The sequence below is a fragment of the Callithrix jacchus genome, chromosome 8, assembly GCF_049354715.1.
Source record: "Callithrix jacchus isolate 240 chromosome 8, calJac240_pri, whole genome shotgun sequence".
Lineage (NCBI taxonomy): Eukaryota > Metazoa > Chordata > Mammalia > Primates > Cebidae > Callithrix > Callithrix jacchus.
In genome coordinates this window covers 79,906,407-79,926,938 of record NC_133509.1, presented here as the reverse complement: position 1 = coordinate 79,926,938, position 20,532 = coordinate 79,906,407, and the positions used below count along the sequence as shown (strand labels likewise).

Here is a 20,532-nt window from a genome sequence, read left to right as displayed (position 1 = left end):
TCCCTTCACCTTCTGCCATGATTGTAAAATTTCTGAGGTCTCACAGAAGTCAATTCTGGTGCAATACTTCTTTTATAGCCTGCAGAGCTGTAAGCCAAATAAACCTCTTTATAAATTACCTAGCATCCAGCACTTCTTTGTAGCAATGCAAAATGGACAATTTAAAGGTTAACAAGAATTTGGAAGAAGTCGATGCCAACCCTCTTGGATGACTTTGAGGGGTTCAAAACTTCACTAGAGGAAGTAAGTGCAGTTGTGGTGAAAATAGCAAGAAAACTAGAAATGGACCCTGAAGATGGAACTGAATTGCTGCAATCTCATGGTAAAATTTGAACAGATGAGGAGTTGCTTCTTATGGAGGAGCAATGAAAGTGGTTTCTTGAGATGAAATCTACTCCCGGTGAAGATGCTGTGAACACTGTTGAAATGACAGAAAGGATTTAGAATATTGCATATAGACAGTTGATAAAGCAGCAGCAGGGTCTGAGAGGATTGACTCCAGTTTTAAAAGAAGTACCACTATAGGTAAAATGCTAGCGAATAGCTTTGCCCACTACAGAGAAAATCTTTCATGAAATAGAGTCGATCAATGAGGCAAACTTTATTATCCTCATATTGCTGCAGCCACCCCAATCTTCGGCAACCACCACTCTGATCAATCAGCATCATCAACGTCAAGGCAAGAGCCTCCACAAGCAGAAGGATTATGACTCACTGAAGTTCAGATGATCATTAGCATTTTTTAGCAATCAAGTATATTTAAATTATGTTATGTACATCTTTTTTAGACATAATGCTATTTTATACTTAATAGACAGCAGTACAGGGTAAACATAACTTTTTATGCATGGGGAAGCCAAAAAATTGACGTGACTCACTTTATTTCAATATTCACTTTATTGTGGTGCTTTGGAACTAAACCTGCAAATCTCTGAGATATGCTTGTAGTGGCATAATTATTATCAATTAGATATGAAAAGAGAAATGCTAGGAATCTCTAGAAATATTATTCTTTGTTTATAAAACACAGTAAGAAAAAAACTGGTGTCTCCTACAGCTGGACAGCTAGCTACACATGAACAAGAAAACATGTAGCTCAGTTGCAACCACTTAAAATCACAAAGGGGGCTGGGCGCGGTGGCTCACGCCTATAATCCCAGCACTTTGGGAGGCCGAGGCAGGTGGATCACGAGGTCAAGAGATAGAGACCATCCTGGTCAATGAGGTGAAACCCCGTCTCTAGTAAAAATACAAAAAAATTAGCTGGGCATGGTGGTGCCCCCCTATTGCTTGAACCCAGAAGGAGGAGGTTGCAGTGAGCCGAGATCATGCCATTGCACTCCAGTCTGGGTAACAACAGTGAAACTCCGTCTCAAAAAAAAAAAAAAGTCACAAAGGGAATCAGCCTTAGTTTGAAATCTGACAATGCAGATGGCATAATAGAAAACAGAAAGAAGATCTAGATGCTCTGTTATTTGAGAAAACAAATGTCCTTGTTTAAATTCGTTAAGTTAGGGCTTCTGTTACTTGCAGGCCACAGAATTCTATCTAATATACATAGTTATCTATTTGTGGGAATTTTAAATATGCATATAATTAATGTGATTCAAGATTATTTTAAAAACAGGCTAGGTGTGGTGGCTCACACCTGTAATCTCAGCACTTTGGGAAGCCAAGGCGGGTGAATCACCTGAGGTCAGGAGTTCAAGAGCAGCCTGGCCAACATGGTGAAACCCCATCTCTACTAAAAATACAAAAAAATTAGCTTGGCATGGTGGCAGGTGCCTGTAATTCCAACTACTTGGAAGGCTGAGATGGGAGAGTCATTAGAACCCCGAAGACAGAGGTTGCAGTGAGCAGAGACCATGCCATTGCACTCCAACCTGGGAAACAGGAGCAAAACTCCCCCTCAAAACAGAATTTAAAAAATAATAGCAAATCTGTGAAGAGTTCTGCCATTCAATTGTACAAAAAAAGCCTTCCCCGAGCACATAGTATACTAAACAAATATTTCCTATTTAATTTATCGAAGTTTGCTATTTGTTCACAAGCAATTTTTTGAAAAAGTCAAACATAAAAGACATACTAGGAATAAAATTGCGTGTGTCAATATGTCACTGTGAAAAGAGCTTTATGGATGTAAAAGATGGAAAAGGCCTGTTTGATTGGTACTTTTTCCAAGACGTGATAGTTTGTTACCACATACTTTTTTCTTAAAATTATACAATGGGTCTCAATCCTGAGGCGTTAGTGGATAAGCTGACTGCTAGCTGGGATTGAAATGAGATTTTTCCCCCACACCCCTTAAGGAACAGTACTACAAATACGATCAAGTGAACTACTGAGGAATTTCACCCCACTCTGTAAGACTCCTAGTCTGTTCCGGGTGATAATTTCTGAATACACAAGAAAAATTAAATTCAATGTAAAAAGTTACTTCACACCCTCAGCTTCCACACAATCATGAACAGATATAGTTTTATGTGGAAGTAAACTTTCTAAAAGATCATTCTGGTAGGTTATAAATTTAAACTTGCTTGCCAATTTTCTAAGGGCCACAAAAACAGCTTCAATAATCTAACTTGTCCTCACACCCTAACCACACATCAGTCATATTAATCTAGTTGGGTTTTATAGTCTCTTATATTTATTCTTCCATGTTTTTATTTATGATGTCTCTTTTGTTTCAGATGAACTCCCCCTCCTCTCACATTTCCCACATTCCTCTCCTCTCCTTCCTCTTCTCTGCTTTTCTCCCACCTTTCCTCTCTGCTTCCTCTTTCCCTTCCAATTTCAGGTCTAATTCATATCTGACAACCTGCTGAAAACCTTTCCTGAGCACTTCTCTCTTTTGAATTCCTCTGAAGGAAAGTCTGTAATACACAATCCCAACATGTCTTGATTTAACAAGGCAAAGTGGTATAATAAAGAGCTTAGTCCTTAAGATGAAACAAGTGTTGAAAACCCAGCTCTGACACTCTTTAACTCTGTGACTTTGTATCAGACCCTCAACAAAGAGTACAGATTATTATTACTAATGACAATAGTAATAAATGACTATTAAATCCTGATTCTACTATTTAGTACCTTTATGATCTTGAGCAAGACATTTGATCTACCAGAACCTCAGTTTCCCTATGTATAAAATGAATAACATCTGTCCTACTGACCTCTTAAAATTGTGAGAATTGAAGTAAGACTATGAGAGTAATAGCATTTGTAAAGATTATACAAATATCTACATGATAGATTCTGTGAAATAAAAATAAATCCTAAGCACCCCCAACCAACAGAATGAACCCTCCTTGGCCAAGGAGACTCCAGAAAAACTTTAAAAACTAAATTTTTGAGCCACGATATGATGGGAGGTTAGTCATACCTCAGTACACTCTCTTTATTGCTAACTGTTCTCAGACTTTTGTTTTCTTTTACTAAAAGTTAAACAGAAGCCAGCCCCATAAAACAAAGAACAAAAGACACACTCCTCCACTGACTTCAACCAACTGCCTGACACTGCAACCAGACTCTCCTCCATTTCTGTGGTTTCAACGTGGCAGCTGACCAGTTTCACAAAGCATCCTTCCTGATAAATGACCACCAATCACAAATGGTTCTGACTAGTTTACAAGGCTGCACACTAAGCAACTTTGTGTGCTGTTTCAGCTTTTGCGGTATCGAACCTAATAGATCTCATAATTTTGAGTCAATAATCCTGAGAGTAATTAAATATATTCATAAAATATTTTAGTAATGTAGGAAAATGCTTATGTTCTAACATCAAATGAACTGAGAAAAATATATCCCCAGGACAGGCAATCAGCTAAACACCTGTGTCCCAGGCCTTAAAAACAACCACATAGGCCAGCTCATGCAAAAATGAACCCAGACCAACCAAGAAGCCTTGTGCCCAAATCCCAAGCCTGAGAATCAGCTTTGCAATACACCCCTGCCAGACATTCCCCTAGGCAAGTCAATCAGCTGTGTGTCCATGTCCTGGGCCTGAGAAACAGCCTCATAGGCCACCCAGCAGGCACATACTTGGGACTGCTAAGCAGGCATATGATTCCATACTGGGCCTGAGAAACAGCACCATGGGTTACTAACAGCAGAAAAGCCCCTAAGCCAGTCAAGTAGCCTTGTATCAATATCCCATGCCTGTGAAGGAGCCTCACAGGCCACCCTCAGCAGACAAGCACCCAGGCCAAGCAAGGAGCTATGCACCCATATACCAGGCCTAAGACACAGCCCTGTGAATCACCCCTGACAAATATACCACAGACCAACCAAGCATCCACATGCCCATGCTTCCAGCCAGAGAAACAGACCCACGGCTTCAATCCCAGCCAGGTAGACCTCAAGTAGGCTGACCCAAGGTGTACATGCATATGCTTCTGACTTGAGAAACAGCCTAGAGAGCCCATTCCCAGCAAAAGCACACCACCACTGCCACAACCTCCCTCAGCCTAGGCCACTAAGACACTAACAAATGTCATTCGTGTATATTACAGCTGAAAAAACTACTGTAGATGACATTACTGTAGAGATGACACTACTGTATCTATCTAGAACAAAGGCCAACTATTCATACAAATAAAGCTTTCCCATGAAACCTTATCTATAAAATTGGAAAAGCAACTTTCTCACCAGACGCATAGAAACAAATGTAGGAATGCCACATCAAACATGAAAAAGCAAGTGATCATGACACTTAAAAATAATAATTCTGTAGTAACATATCACAATTATAAGGACATATATAAAATACCAGAAAAAGATTTCAAAATCATCATCTTTCTTAAGGACACTTAGTGAGATACAAGAGAATACAGACAGATAATGTAACAAAATCAAAAAAACAATTTATGATTTGAATGAGAAACTCAGCAAAAAGATAGATATAAAAAAGAGCCAAACAGAAATCTGAGAACTGAAGATTTCAAGAAATGAAATAAAAAAGTAACTGAGAGCCTCAACAATGGATTAGACTGAGCAGAATAAACTTGAAGGCATATATTTTAAAATAACAGACAGACAAAAAAAAGAAAAAATAATAATTTTTTAAAATGAAGCAAACAAATATTCAATCAAGCGTGTTTCAGAAGGAGAGAGGAGAAAGGCATAGAAAACATACTTAATGAAATAATATCTAAAGGCTTCTAAAATCTTAGAAGATAAACTGATATCCAGGTTCAGAAAACTCAAAAAACCTCAAGTCAATTCAAACCAAACAGGTCCTCTCCAAGACACATTGTATCAAATTGTCAAAAGTCAATGACAAAGAAACAATTCTAAAAACAGAAAGAGAAAAGCTTCAAATCAAGTATATGTCAATCTCCAATAGATTAACAGTGAATTTCAGCAGAAACTTTTCAGGCCAGGACAGAGTGGGATGATATATTCCAAGTCCTGAAAGAAAAATACTGTCAGGCCAGAATATTATAGCCAGCAAAACTATCCTTCAGAAATGAAGCAGGAAAAAAAATCATTCCCAGATAAGCAAAAACTAAGGTAATTCATCACCAACAAACCAGCCTCAAAATAAACAATAAGAGAGAAAGTAAGGAACGAAGGATATATAAAACAACTAGAAAACAATCAATAAAGTGACAGAGTAAGTCCTCACCTATCAATAATTACCTTGAATGTAACTAGATTAATTTCCCCATTAAAAAGATATAGACTGGCTGGATATATTTTTTTAAAAAACAAGACCCAACTACATGCTGCCCACAAGAAACTCATATCACCAGTAAATATATACAGACTGAACATAAAGGGATGAAAAAAAGATATTCCATGCCCTTAAAAACCAAACGTGAGCCAGAGTAGCTCTACTAATATAAGACAAAACCACAAAAGATACTGAATAGCCAAGGCAATCCTGAGCAAAAGGAACAAAGCTAGAGAAATCACACTACCAGCTTCAAAGTATGCTCTAAAGCTATAGTAACCAAATTATCATGGTACTGGCACAAAAACAGACAGATATGAATGAAACAGAGTAGAGCTTCTAGAAACTAATCCACATATCTACAATCAACTATTCTTTGACAAAGGTGCCAAGAATATTCACTGGGGAAATGATAGTCTCTTTAATAAATGGTGCTGGAGAAACTAGATATCTGTATGCAGAAGAACCAAATTAGACCCTGCCTATCACCCTATATGAAAATGAATCAAACACCTAAATATAAGACCCCAAACTGTAAAACTACTAGAATAAAACATATGGGAAACATTTCAGGATATTGGTCTGGAAAGATTTTGTAAATAAGACCTCAAAGCACAGGTTTAGAAAAAAGCAAAAGTAAACAAATGGGATTATATCAAACTAAAAAGCTACTGCATTGCAAAGAAACAATCAACAAGGTGAAAAGACCACCCAGAAAATGGAAGAAAATATTTTCCAACTAGTCATCTGACAGAGGATACTTTAATATCCAGAATATATAAGGTACGTGATATAGTTTGGATGTTTGTCCCAAATCTCTTGTTGAAATGTAATCCTCAATGTTGGAGGTGGGGCCCAGTGGAAAGTTACTGGATCACTGGGACAAGTGTCTCATGAATGGTTTAGCACCATCTTCGTGGTGCTGTCCTCACGGTAGTGACTGAATTCACATGATATCTCATTGTTTAAAAGGGCTTGTTAGCTGTGTGTGGTGGCTCATGCCTGTAATCCTCGCACTTTGGGAGGCAGAGGCAGGAAGATCACTTGTCAGGAGTTCGAGACCTGCCTGGCCAACATGATGAAACCCAATTTCTACTAAAAATACAAAAATTAGCTGGGCCTCGTGGCATGTACCTTTAGTCCATGCCTACATGGAGGCTGAGGCAGGAAAATTGCTTGAACCCAAGAGGCAGAGGTTGCAGTGAGCCAAGATTGCACCACTGCATTCCAGCCTGGATGCAACCTCACTGCAACCACTGCCTCCTGAGTTCAAGTGATTCTCCTATCTCAGCCTCCCAAGTAGCTGGGATTACAGATATGCATCAACACACTCAGCTAATTTTGTGTTTTTAGTAGAGATGGGGTTTCACCATGTTGGTCAGGCTAGTCTCAAATTTCTGATTTCATGTGATCCACCCAACTCAGCCTCCCAAAGTATTGGGATTACAGGCATGAGCCACCACACCCAGTCAAAATGGCTATTATCAACAAGACAAAAAATAAGAAATTCTTGTGAGGATATGGAGAAAAGGGAACTCTTATATACTGTTGATAAAAGCATAAACTAGTAGAACCCCTACAGAAAACAATATGGGGGTTCCTCATATAACTACCAATAGAATTGCCATATAATCCAGTAATCCCACTACTGGGCATTTATCCAGAGGAAAGGAAATCAGCACATTGAAGAGACATCTATACCTTCGTATTTATCAAAGCATTACTCACAACAGCCAATATATGGAGTCAGTCTAGGTGTCCAATAAGAGATGAATGGATAAAGGAAATATGGTACACAATGGAATACTATTCAGCCATAAAAAAACAATAAAATCTGTTATTTCTGGCATCATGGATGGAACTGGAGGACACTGTGTTAAGTGAAGTAAGCCAGTAACAGAAAGTTAAACACTGCATGTTCTCATTCATATGTGGAAGTTAAAAATAAGTTGATCTCATAGAAGTAAAAAGTAGAACAGAGTATACTGTGGGAATTCACTTAGAGTGGTGGCAAAAATATTAAGAAAAAAATATTAGAGAGGGTTATAGAATATAGTCTCAAACCCTTTTGGAGCCTAAGGGTTTTTTCTATAGTTCTTGGCTGAAGGCAGCCAGATTCTCTCTGCAGGTGCCAAATACAAAAGAATGTGAGTAGTTTACCTAGCTAGCTTGTTTACTCATGTGGTCTTAAAACTAATCTTTGAGCCAGATGGCCTTCTTGGGAGGAGGTGGACCAGGGATATTACCCACTAATGGTGTTTGCTTTGGGCATCAGAATCTATCCTTTAATCTTTAACCTCTAGTAGTGTTGACTCAAGCCTTTGTCAATTAAACTTTACTAAATAAATGTGAGTCTCACTGGCTGGGGAGAGCTGGTGGTCATAACTGTTTACAGGACTCACCAGGGAATCTGTAAGCTGCCCAGACCCTCAGCTGAACTGGCAAAGCATAGTATCTGTGTGTCAGTGTACTTCATTCATCTGTCGCTGAGTCAGGGTCTGCAGGACAGACCCCCACAGCACAGGTGGTGACCCCAATAGGATACTGGAAAGGAAGAATCGGTTCTAGTATTCTGTATCACTGTAGGATGAGTATAGTTAATAATAATATATTATATAGTTTCCAATAACTAGAAGAAGGATGTTGAACATTCTCAACTTAAAGAAATTATAAATGTTTGAGATTATGGATATGCTAATTACCCTTATCTGATCACTATATGTTACATGTAGTAAAATATCAACGGGTACCCAATAAATACATAATTATTATATATTAATTTTTTTAAGTAAGCTGGGCACAGTGCTCATGCCTTTAATCTCATTTAGGAGGAGACCAAGGCAGATGGATCACTTGACCCCAGGAGTTTAAGACCAGCCTGGGCAGCATAGAAAGACTTCATCTTTACAAAAAAAAAATTAGCCAATATAGTTGTGCATGCCTATGGTCCCAGCTACTTAGGAGGCTGAAGTGGGAGGGTCATTTAAGCCTGAGAGGTCAAGGCTGCACTGAACTATGATCATGCCACCGCACTCCTACTTGGAAGACAGAGTGAGACTCTAGTCTCAAAATAAATTTAAATAAATAAAATCTTTTTAAATATGCAAATGTTCAACAATACGAATAAAGTTACATAAAAAGTACATTTTACAAAAGACTCTAATGAAATATACCAAATTGTTAATAGTAGTTTTCATGGCAGGGACTAGAGGGTAATGCAAGTGAGGCTCTTAGGACACAAAATTTAAGGATATAATCAATGCAAGGTCAGCCTCCTTAAATTTCATGCCCAAAATAATATCCTGGATACCCAGATAAACTTGCATTGCTGGGATGATGCTGATGGTAATAGCAAACAATCAGGAATGACCAGTCCCTTCTTTCACCTCCTGTCTTCCAATCTCCCTCTACTGCTCCTGGCAGATACTAACAGAAAACTAGCCAAGAACAAATAGTTGGCAGTCCCAGACCAGGCATTACCAATTATAGAGCAGCATTACCAATTATAGAAGGTCAACTTGGAGATGGAAAATAATGGCTTAATAACTGGCACACCCATCAACTAAAACTTCCCTAGGAATAATATAACCATTTTTCTTTTAATCAAATTGTATATAAAAATAAATTCTGACAAAGAGCAGAATCTCAACTCCCAGCTAGAAAAGGGCATGGAACAAAGGCAGGAGTACTATTGTGGGTTTCAATGCAGTGAAAGGACTTGCCTTGAGTTGGAAATTGAGCCTGCTTGAAATTATTTTTACTCAATATATGATTTCATGGACCTGGAATGATCAATCTTCTAAAGAAATAACTCAATGGTAACATAGGTAACAAAAGGTTGTGTTTGACTATATGAATGGTGAAGCCAAAATGTATGTAGCCAAACTAAGTAAAAGTCATTCTCAGGAAACTCACTAGAAGAGACACAATTCACATTCAAATTATCTACTTTCAAATCCTTGCTCCACCATATAAGGCCCTAGTGGCTTTAGGCAAGTTACTTAAATTCTTTGTGTTTTAGTTTTCTCATCTATAAAGCTAACATAATAATGGTAGCTACATGATTGTGCTACTGTGAAAATTAAATGAGTTAATCCATAGTGATTAGAGAAGCACAAGGAACGTGGTAAATGCTTATTAAATCTTGGCCATTATATGTGACTGATTAAATTTCTTCCTTTAGCTTAAAGGAATCTTGTTAGTTTGAAAAAGTATCAATGCCTCTTGAGATAACACTTTAATTTATTATTGATTATTTATGCTACAGTGTAAAGAAAAGATCTGAGGGTGGATTTAGAAGAGAATATAAGGATTCAATAGTGAAGATTTAGGAAAACATAGGAGTACTAAGTTTGTAAAAAAATAAAAAGAAAAGAAAATGAATGTTAGAATATACTGTAATGGCTGGGTGTGGTGGCTCATGCCTGTAATCCTAACATTTTAGGAGGCCGAGGCAGACAGATCATTTGAGGACAGGACTTTGTGACCAGCCTGGCCAACATGGCGAAAACCTGCCTCTACTAAAAACACAAAAATTAGCTTCAGGTGGTGGCACACACCTGTAATCCAAGCTAGTTGGGAGGCTGAAGCAGGAGAATCACCTGAACTTGGGAGGTGGAGTCTGCAGTGAGCCAAGATTGCACCACTGAACCCCAGTCAAAAAAAGAGAAAGGAAAGAAGAGAAGAAAGAGAGTAAGAGAGAGAAAGAGAAAATACTGCAAGATCCACAATATTTTGCTCACAGTTATATTCCTTGCATAGTGTCTAACACATAACAAGTCTCACTAATTATTTGTGGAATGAAATACTTGAATAAATTTAGTAACTAAGGAGTGTTGAAAGTAAACAATGTAATTGACATTTCTGCCTCAGTTCAATCTAGATGGAGTCTGTGCAATGCTTGAAGTGAGTTCATCGACCTAAATATGGAACAGAAAGATGTAATATTCTTCCTTCCCTTCCACTAAATAAAATAATAGATGTTTGGGAGGAGTTATCTAGAGCTATGCAAATGATACAAAAAGTAAATAAAAGATGTTCTCAAGAAATTCACTAGAAGAGACACAATTCACATGCATGAAAAAATTGACATTATCATCTGAGAGCAGCATATAGCAAAGAACTATATTGTCTGGAATAAACAGTAAATGCCACAGCAGTTTAAAGATAGAATAGACAAATCACATTATAGAGGCTACAAGAATTCGTATCCCCTGCTCCACACAACACTCCCCAGTAGCAATGGCTCCTAAGGTCCTGGAGTATCAAATTTAAATCAAACATAATTTGACTGGCAGATTCTAAGATTTTATTTGTAACATATCATATTTCATTTATATTATGAAGATCAAAGAGGATCTCAGCCTTACATTGAAGCTTTCATGAAGATCTTCTAAGCCTCCATATTAAAATGACTTTGTAAGTTTTATCCAGGTCCTCCCCTGTCTCAATATACATCTATGTCCATTTAGTAAGGAAAGAAGAGGAGAGGAAGAAGGAAACGGAGTTTTGTCAGGAAAGCTTGCTGTCTTTCTCCCAAAAGGTTTCTAAATCTATCAATGTTGTTATCTTAGTCTTTGATCTCTCAAATAGGCCATAGTGACACTCCTTGATGCCAGAAGAGAAGCCTCAAAAATCTTAAAGGTATATATAGTGAAAGATATCAGTCTTAACCATTCCAACTTGAGTCTTGTTTTATGAAGTAGTTGTAACTGATCCTCAGAAAATGAGTCTCCAGAACTCAGCTATCTGGCTTTCAAATAGTAAAATATTTTCAAGCTATGCTTTGCAACTGTTTAGTGAAAAATGATATTATTTTAATTATGTAATATATATGTATATAGGTATACATATGTTGAATCATGACACAAAATGCATTCTTACTATGGGTCACAAGTCAAAATGTTTGAAAAACACTAGTCTCATTTGTTAACAGGGAAGAGATCAACAAAGGAAATTCAACATATTGACAAGTATGCAAAGTTGTATTAACATCATTTTCAGCGAGAGAACATAAGTCATCTGATTTGTTAGACCTCCTTATAATTAATGTCTGAACAGTGTTATATTAATAGGATAGCACAGCTTACTTCCTCTTATGGAAGGATCTGAAGAAAACTTCACACATTTTGGGTTCATCCTCCTTGGCCATTTAAAATGTAATGGCTGTTGTCTCCCCAGGTCTGTAAATAAAGGCAAATGCCTATGGGTGCTGAATAATTCATGTGTTTCTATATAGAAATATAAAAGTGTAAAAGTTATATGTCTATGTATAGAATACATAAGTGCAAAAGGTCATTTTTTTGTTAATATGGGCATTACTGGACCTGTCTGTAATAATTAAGTTTGTTAAGTAGGTTTTATCAGATAGAATACATGCAGCATAGACCATTACCTTGTAGGGTGTGGGGAAGAATGCCCTAAAGAAACAAGCCGCAAGTTATGATAAGCTGTGTCTGTAAGTACTGGATAAAAGCCCTCAACTGGGTGTCCAAAAGGACAGCTAACAAGGAAGACAGACCACTGTATGTGTGAAATGGCTTCCTTGCTCATTTTTATCCTGCTGTTTCTCCCTTATGCACCATAGAAAGTTCAGCCCAACTGGTGCCAAACAGCTTTGAATATTAATAATCCAGGAGCAGGTGAAGCAAATTGCTTTCGTCACCATAAATGCTCGTTATTTTATCGTTTCTTTTTCTTCTCTCCTTTAGATGATGTGCATTATATGTTATATGTGCTAAAATAACAAATTCACAATATAGGTTGTTTGCTACATTTTGTGTATAAAGTTATTCAAATAACATCTTCCTAAGAAAACGTTTTTTCTCATCTGCACAAACTCAATCTAAAAGAAGTAGAAAGGCTAAGGAAAGCATACAAAACTTCCCACAGAGCAAAATAAATTCACTTCACTTTAGTCTAGCTCTTTATCCCCAGATATGGTCATTATACTACTTAGAGCTGACATAAATAGGAGAAATAAATGCATAGATGAGGGGAGGCTGGTAGAAGTACTTATTTAGTGCCATTTTTATAGCTTTTAGCAATTTTACAAAAGCACTTAAATATACATTATAACATTTAATCCAGATTACATTGTGATGCAGTAAACAATATTACTTATCCTTATTTTTCAAGTAAAGAATGGAGGCTCAGAAAGGTAAAAACAAAGCCAAGACTCAAACACTGTCCATCAGTTTCTTCCATATACCACACTGCCCCTCTATTGGCCCAAGATGATTGGGGCTTCTTCAAACAGGATGAATTGAAACTCTGAAAACAAACAAACAAACAAAACCTGTAGTGTGGCATATAATCCCAACTCCTTTTGACCTTACCTATAATTGTAATTCTATACAATGCTGCATAGGTCTCATAAATATCTGCTCTTGTCACAGCTCTCTGCTGCTATTAATTATTATGGCTCACAGCCATTAAAAGCACTAGCACTAACTGTCCAGAACTGAGCAAATACTCCAACTGTGCCCATCTTCTCATGGCAAAACTAATTTCTCTATTTGAACCTCACAATTAATTAGACATAAATTTCAAAATGCATGGTCAAAATCAGGAAATACTGTCATGTTAATTCTATGTGTAAAATATAGCTACAAGGTAACCAATGAACTCAAGTAAGAGTAGTCCTAGGACATTTGCTCACTTATATGGGTGTGTTTAGTGGGAAAATCTGTGTCAATGTGAAAAAAAAAAGCTTCCCTCAAAATTCAATCTTTCCTGATCTCCTACATCTAATATAATGATAGAAAAGATTTTAAACTATTAAAAAGGGAAGTTAGAGCACTTTGATTAAGTTAGCATTATATTTAAATATGTGGGTGTGTCTACATATACATCCTGATATATATATATATACACAATATATAGTGGGTGTGTCTATATACATATCGCTATATATATAAATGTATGTCTATATCTATATGTCACACATTTATATATATATATCTCTAACTGGCTGCCTTGCACATTAGCTATATATATGCGTAGCTAATGTGCAAGGCAGTGCCTGCCACAATCATCACAAAAAGAGTGATAATGGTAGAGCTTCAGAGACCCTGGGGTCCAGTCCCTTGGGAAATGGGCAATTACTTCTCTTTATGTCCTGTCTTAATGCTCCACTTTTTATCACTCTCCTGCTTTCTCCCCCATAACATTAGCCTATAAATTTGACTCGGAACTAAGTTTCTAATTGGGACCGCTCATATTCACATAGTATCACAGAGAAAACAACTCTAAATTACCCCCTTCCTTGATATAATAGTAGGTAACATCCCATAAATTGAACATAGTAATAAAAGTACAACAGGGTCTTCTTAGAGCATTGTTTTGCTCTTTTACAAAAAAATTGTAAGGGGTTATAAAAAAAGTTTATGAGGATTTTACCTTATGGTTAAACTAATTAAGATTATTTAAATATGTCTACAAGGTTGTATTAAGAATTATGTTTAACTTAATAGAACACTAATACAAAGGTAAAATTTGGCTTTCTCTTTTGAACGAGATTTTCATATAATATATATAAATATATATATATGGGGTTTTTTTTTTGTTTTTTTGTTGTTTTTTTTTTGAGACAGAGTTTCACGCCATCACCAGGTGCCAGGCTGGAGTGCAGTGGCACAACCTCGGCTCACTGCAACCTCCGCCTCCTGGGTTTAAGCAATTCTCCTGCCTCAGCCTTCCGAGTAGCTGGGACTACAGGCACGGGCCACCACACCCAGCTAATTTTTTTTTGTATTTTTAGTAGAGATGGGGTTTCACCATGTTGGCCAGGATGGTCTCAATCTCTTGACCTCGTGATCCGCCAGCCTCGGCCTCCCAAAGTGCTGGGATTACAGGCGTGAGCCACCTGCGCCTGGCCATTTTTCATGTAATATTAAATAATGAAAGATTTTTCTTTGCCCCTTTGGGTTAATGGCAAAAAAAAGGAAGAAGAGAGAGAAAAGAGTCAGATTCAGGTGACCTCATGCTGTCTTTATTGGGTCTTGTTTAGAATGCTGATTCTCTCCTCTATCAAGGAATATGAGGTTTCGCCATTTAAAAAAATTTTTTGAGTCACCACTTCAGCTAAATAAACAACCTGTAATCCTATTTTGTGATAGCCAGTGTTTTACACTTTGATATTTGACAAACTTTCCAAAATCAAATTATAAATTATGTCTCTTTCTGACCTAAATTGACCTTTCAGGTATTAGGTCCCCTAAAGTCCAAAAATGGCATATTTGGCCTATTTGGTAGAAAAAAATCATATAGGAAGCTTTATCAAATATGAAATGGTGTTTGGCTTTCTTTAGGCTGTATTTTTAAAATATATGTTATTGGTATATGTTCCAAAATTATGGGAAACTCCTGTAATTTGATATGACTTAGTATACATTATTAATAATTATGAGCATTATGTAAAATTGTTGTATGCCACAGAAGTAACCAAAATTTCTAGTCAACTGTGGCTTTAATAGTAGCTATCCTAAGACTTTCATCATTCACAGACAATTGTTGTCTTGCTTTGATCTTTTCAAAAGAGAATTTATAATCAGATATAGGACTCTGACAGCACTCTTAAAATGCAGGTCTCGGATAACTTTAGAAATTATGCTATTGGAATAGAAGAAAAAAACAAACTTCTAGACTCTCATAAAGAGCTGATGTATTAAACATTGCTAATTCTTTTGTTTTTCAGAGTCAAACTTTTTCCTTTTGAGCTACTACAACTTTTAGCAATTGAGTAAAATATTACTCCTGTTAGCAAAATTTGAAGTACATTGCTTTCTCTCTACCTGATTTCCCCAGAACTATATGTGAGTGTTCTCAACTTATGGCAGTATAGTTATTTGGATAAGTGCAATGAGAATCTGTTTTCTTTTATAACACAACACAATCAGAGAAAATGGTTATTTTATCAGGCCTTTGACTGGAGTGGCATACTTTCAGATTTTAACACACTGCTTTAGGGAAGTAAATTTGACCTACAGAGTCAATAAAAGTCCCTTGGGAAAGCTGGCCTTATACCTTGTCTATGCACTTCCTGTACAGAATTCCTGACCTGTGGTAAGTAAAGCATGTCACTTTCAGACCAGCCCATGAGCCCCAGGTTATCTTGAGACCTTGAAAGGAGGAAAATTCAGGCATAGTGAAAGAGATAAATCCATGACTGGGCTTCAAGGCTTTAAAAAGTACAATCTGAGATTTCTTAGAGAACAAAGTTTCAGCAAAGCCAATATTTAAAAGAGCCCATATGGCAAATAATTTTTCTATTGCACTTTATGCAAATAATCAGCCAGAGCACAGTAACACTAAAATTTATTTCACAAGTAAATTTGACTTACTACGATTTATTTTTAATAAAAATGGGTATTGAAGACAGAAAAACTATGCTTCAAAAAAAAACTGTAGTACAACTGTTAGTTGTTCCTGAGTTTTTTGCTGCAATTTAAACTAAATCCTAAATTATTTGTGGGCTGCAAGTCCCCAAACTAATGCTTTCAAATCTTTACTTTAAAAACTGGAAACTGCACTCCTTATTTTAGAACTCATTATTTACCCTGTAGTAAGCTGTTTACTTAAATGTGGTACTTAAACTACAGACGAGAATACAAACACCTTTGTTGTGCAAGCCTTGGGACCCCAGCCCAGCCTGCTGGAGTACACACAAGACAACTGCAAACGGTTCCACTTTTCTTACTTTGGGGTCAACACCTACCCTACTATGCCACTGGTAAGCAGGAAGAAGTTAGAGTGGCCTTCATCCTTTATCCATCTTAATTAGCCCACACCTTAAAATTAAGATTTTACAAAACCCAAAGGGAGGGATTGAAACTGCCATTGCAGTTCAGTTATAATTGAGACAGTGAAAGAGATATAATGTAACCAAATCCATCTTGCCTCTGACCTCCAAGCTGTCCTTGTTCATTCCTGGGCATAGGCTGAACTAACTTAGAGAAGAACTTAGTTTGTAGTTTATAGTGTAAAACAAAAGAGGACAACAGCCCTTTCCCCAAAAGAAGCCCCCTCTTGTCTGGGGACTAGGCTGCCTTTGTAGATTAACAAATTAAGTAAATGCTTAGAAATTATGGTTTAGGAGTCATGAAGCTGGAGGCTACAAGATTCTGACTCTTCCCAAATTGTTCCTGGGGACAACATCACTATTATAAAACCTAAGATCAGTGCCTGAGATAGTTTGCAGACCATGCACTTGATGGATCAGCTGGCATTAGCCAAATCAATAAACTGACTCATCAGATCTTGTGCCCTCGCACCAGGCAGGAACTGACTCAGCACAGGAGGAAAGCTTAGACTTCCTATGATTTCATCTCTGACCCAACCACTCAGCACACCTGACTCACTGGCCCCGCCACCCACCTTAAAGACTCTGATCCTCGAATGCTCAAGAAGACTCATTTGAGTAATAGTAAAACTCCAGTCTCCCACAATAAAAAAGGTAACATCTCAAAAGAATTTTAAAATTATGTTCAGTAATCCCATCGGTGTGTTGTTTTGGAGGAGTGAGTGGTTTTCCTCTTTTGCTTTGATTTGTGTTCAGTTGGTTTTGATACAATTATTTGGGGTTTTTTTTGTAATTATATCTCATATGAGAGGATTTATTAGTGAAATTCACAAGAATAACATAATGAGATTACATACAACACACATGCTTGCATGTGTACATATTATATAATCCAAATCCAAATTCAAAAGAATCAGAATCAGCCAGGCATGGTGGCTCATGCCTGTAAATCCTAGCACTTTTGGAGGCCGAGATGGGCAGATCACTTGAAGCCAGGAATTTGAGACCAGCCTGGCAAAACCCCATGTCTATTAAAAATACAAAATTAGCCAGGTGTGGTAGCGAATGCCTGTAATCCCGGCTACTTGGGAGGCTGAAGCAGGAGAATCACTTGAACCCAGGAAGTGGAGGTTCCAGTGAGCCGAGATTATGCCATTGCATTCTAGCCTAGGCAGCAAGAGCAAAACTTCATTTCAAAAAAAAAAAAATTAGGATATAAAAGAAAAGATATCACAGAAGCATCAGAGTAAAATATACTTGTCACTGCAATTAATATATGCTTTATCTTTTTTTTACCATATTGATTTTTTATATTAGTGATTATCTTGTAATACCATTTATTCATCAAGAGATAGAAGGAATTGTGTACTTGTGTTTGAAAACAGTTTTAATTGTGCATTCCATACAAATCTTCTATTTTAATTATTAAAAATGTAAAGTTAATATTTATTCTAATACATAAAGTTGAAATTGTATATATTGGGTTTCACACTGGCTTTGTTCAAAACTAACACAGGTCATTCTGAAATTCTATAATCACAATGAAGTGATGTTTTGAAAATAAGATTGACTGTATATCCATCAACGTTCAATGTTAACAGGCTAGAAACACCACATAACTGTTTTAATCTACAATCTCACATTTCTCATATTAAGTGGCCCAGTCATGCATTTCAGATACAAGAAGGACTTCAACAACTCTAGTGTCTGGTTCGTATTGATAGGAAACCTCATAAGAAAAATTAAAAATGACAACCTAAGTTGGTGTGAAAAGATACAACCTAATGGTCTGAGATACTGCTCTTTCTTTCTGACCTCAATCTATCATCCAATAACATAATGTTACCATAAGCTAACCAAGACTGAGATTTATGCATATTGAAAATTGCTTAGCAGTTCTAGAACAGCACATGCAGTAATAATGTGCATTAAAATTTTTCTGATTTAGAAAGCTCAATTTATAGTTACTCTCACCAGGCTTGGGTAAACTAAAATCTATCCACACCTTATTAACCAAAAGTCTCAAAACAACCACTCATTTTTTTTCCTGAATTTTTCCAGGAAGGGATATGAGAGACAATAAATGCAAAAAATAATTAGTTATCAATATCTCCTTTGGGGAAGGTCCTCAGTGGTCTAGAAGAGTCTGGTATTTATGCTTTAAATTATGCTTACCCAGTGGCCCACCAGAAAGTAGAAAGTAAATCAGCATGAGAGGAAGACTCTCAAGAGAAGAATGGAAAATTCTTAATCCCTCAAAAGTTTCCTACCTCTGGTCAACGTCGGATAATACAAAGTTACTTCACACTGGAAAGGGAGGAGAGCTAGTGCTGAAGAAAAAGAAAAGAAAAGGAAGAGAATAACTCCAAAGAAGAATATCCATACTCCTCCAATTGTCCAATTGTCCAACTCCACTTAAGCTTGTGGCAAAGGCAAAGTCCACTAGGCCAGCAATGAAGCAACAGCCCTACTGGGGCCCTAACTTGGGCCCGTCCTTGCCTCATCAGCCACAACTATGTGCCTCCCATTCACCTGAACCTGGGTTGATGTGTTTTACTAAGTAACAGCCTCAGTTATTCAAATGAGAAAAATCTGGCATTGAAGCCTAAATCACAGACACAAAATAAATGACAGACATCTTTTCTCCCTGCCCTAACGGTGTGGTATACACCAAAATAATTTCATGAGAGCCCTTCAACCTTTCTTTTTTCAGTAAAACATAATCATAAATGTAACAAACAGTTCTATCAAATACATAGGCTCCTAAAATTTTAATTCAAATAAAAAATTCAACAGGTTTTATTTTTTTCCTCTCTGCATGTGAGAGGTAAGGGAACTAGCAATAATTCCCTTCTCACTTAATTTTTGTTAAGGTTTTCAACTTCCAAGTTTATTTATCTTTCAGAAAAAAGGGAATGTTTATTTAAATATTATTTTCAGAACAACAAATTATTGTTTAAGATGAGCAAAAGAATTGCAAATTTTTTAGAGGTTACAGGTTACCTTCCCAGAGCATGGCAACAATGCATAAAATTCAGGCATCTTACATGACTCCTTTGTTAAAAATAAAATTTCCAAGAATGGTTTTATGACAAAAATAAAATTGTGTCCATGTTTCTGCAAATATAGAGGAAGAGGGAATATTTTATCTTTCTTATCATGCTGAGATTTTCATCAGTAGTTAGAAATCCCTACAGTTTTCTTGCTAGTACTAGAATTTCATAAATTAGCATCAAGAGAAAAATAAAGGGTAGGCTGAAAAGCTCAACTTACAAAACAGAAAAGAGAAAAGGCCAAATAAGATTATTAATGCATAAAAATTGGGAAAATCAGGCCATGAAATGTTTTTCAACCTCATCTGACAACTCAGTAACATTACAGTTGGAAAAATAATTATAATTACTCACATAAAGGGTGCAGGATTACATAGGGGAATCATGATCATCTGCATGGATATTTTATGCTTCAGAAGTCTAACTTAGCCAAAAAATGTAAAGTTAACACATTAATTCTAGACATTTCTTTCATTTAAAAAGTTGATAAAACTATATAATGCACTCATGTGAAATATAAAGAAATTTTTAATTCCTTAAAGGAATTCTGCATTATATGAAAGGAATTTGAAAATTAGTATGCAATTCTGAGGATCAAGTTCCTTTCTAGAGGCATAAAATATTCAATTAACTATCCTGTAGAATTTTTAATTGTGACATTGAAATGCTAACCAGAGCATTAACATCTATTATTCTTTATGAATTAGGATTTTCCAGGACTGTATACACTGTCAGTTCTATAAAAGCACTTTAGTGTGCAATTTAAGGTTTTGGTTTCATTCTCAACTCATGTTAAAAGGTAGTGTTGAATTCCGAATAAGCTACTTTTCACATAATAACCAAGCATCATTTCAAACCAAGAAAATACTATATTTCCTTAATTTAAAAGGAAGATTATTTTTAAGATATCAGGCCATCTTACATGATTTCAAAATCAATAAGATGTTCCAGATTCCCAGTGCTATGCTATAATACATTTTTTTCAAAATGTGCTTTTTGGCTCATTC

General features: G+C 36.5%; 1 long non-coding RNA gene across 2 annotated transcripts in view; it reads right to left on the bottom strand.

Moving 5' to 3' along the window:
- Window positions 1–20,532, bottom strand: part of LOC108593473 (uncharacterized) — an 87,906-nt gene that overhangs the window by 16,192 nt on the left and 51,182 nt on the right. Inside the window, exon 4 of one of the 2 annotated variants that reach the window (XR_013521165.1) lies at window positions 12,840–12,943. The exons of the other annotated variant lie outside the window; for it this stretch is intronic. This is a non-coding gene — a long non-coding RNA (uncharacterized LOC108593473). Of the gene's footprint in view, window positions 1–12,839; window positions 12,944–20,532 lie in introns of those variants that run through there. 2 annotated transcript variants of the gene reach the window in all.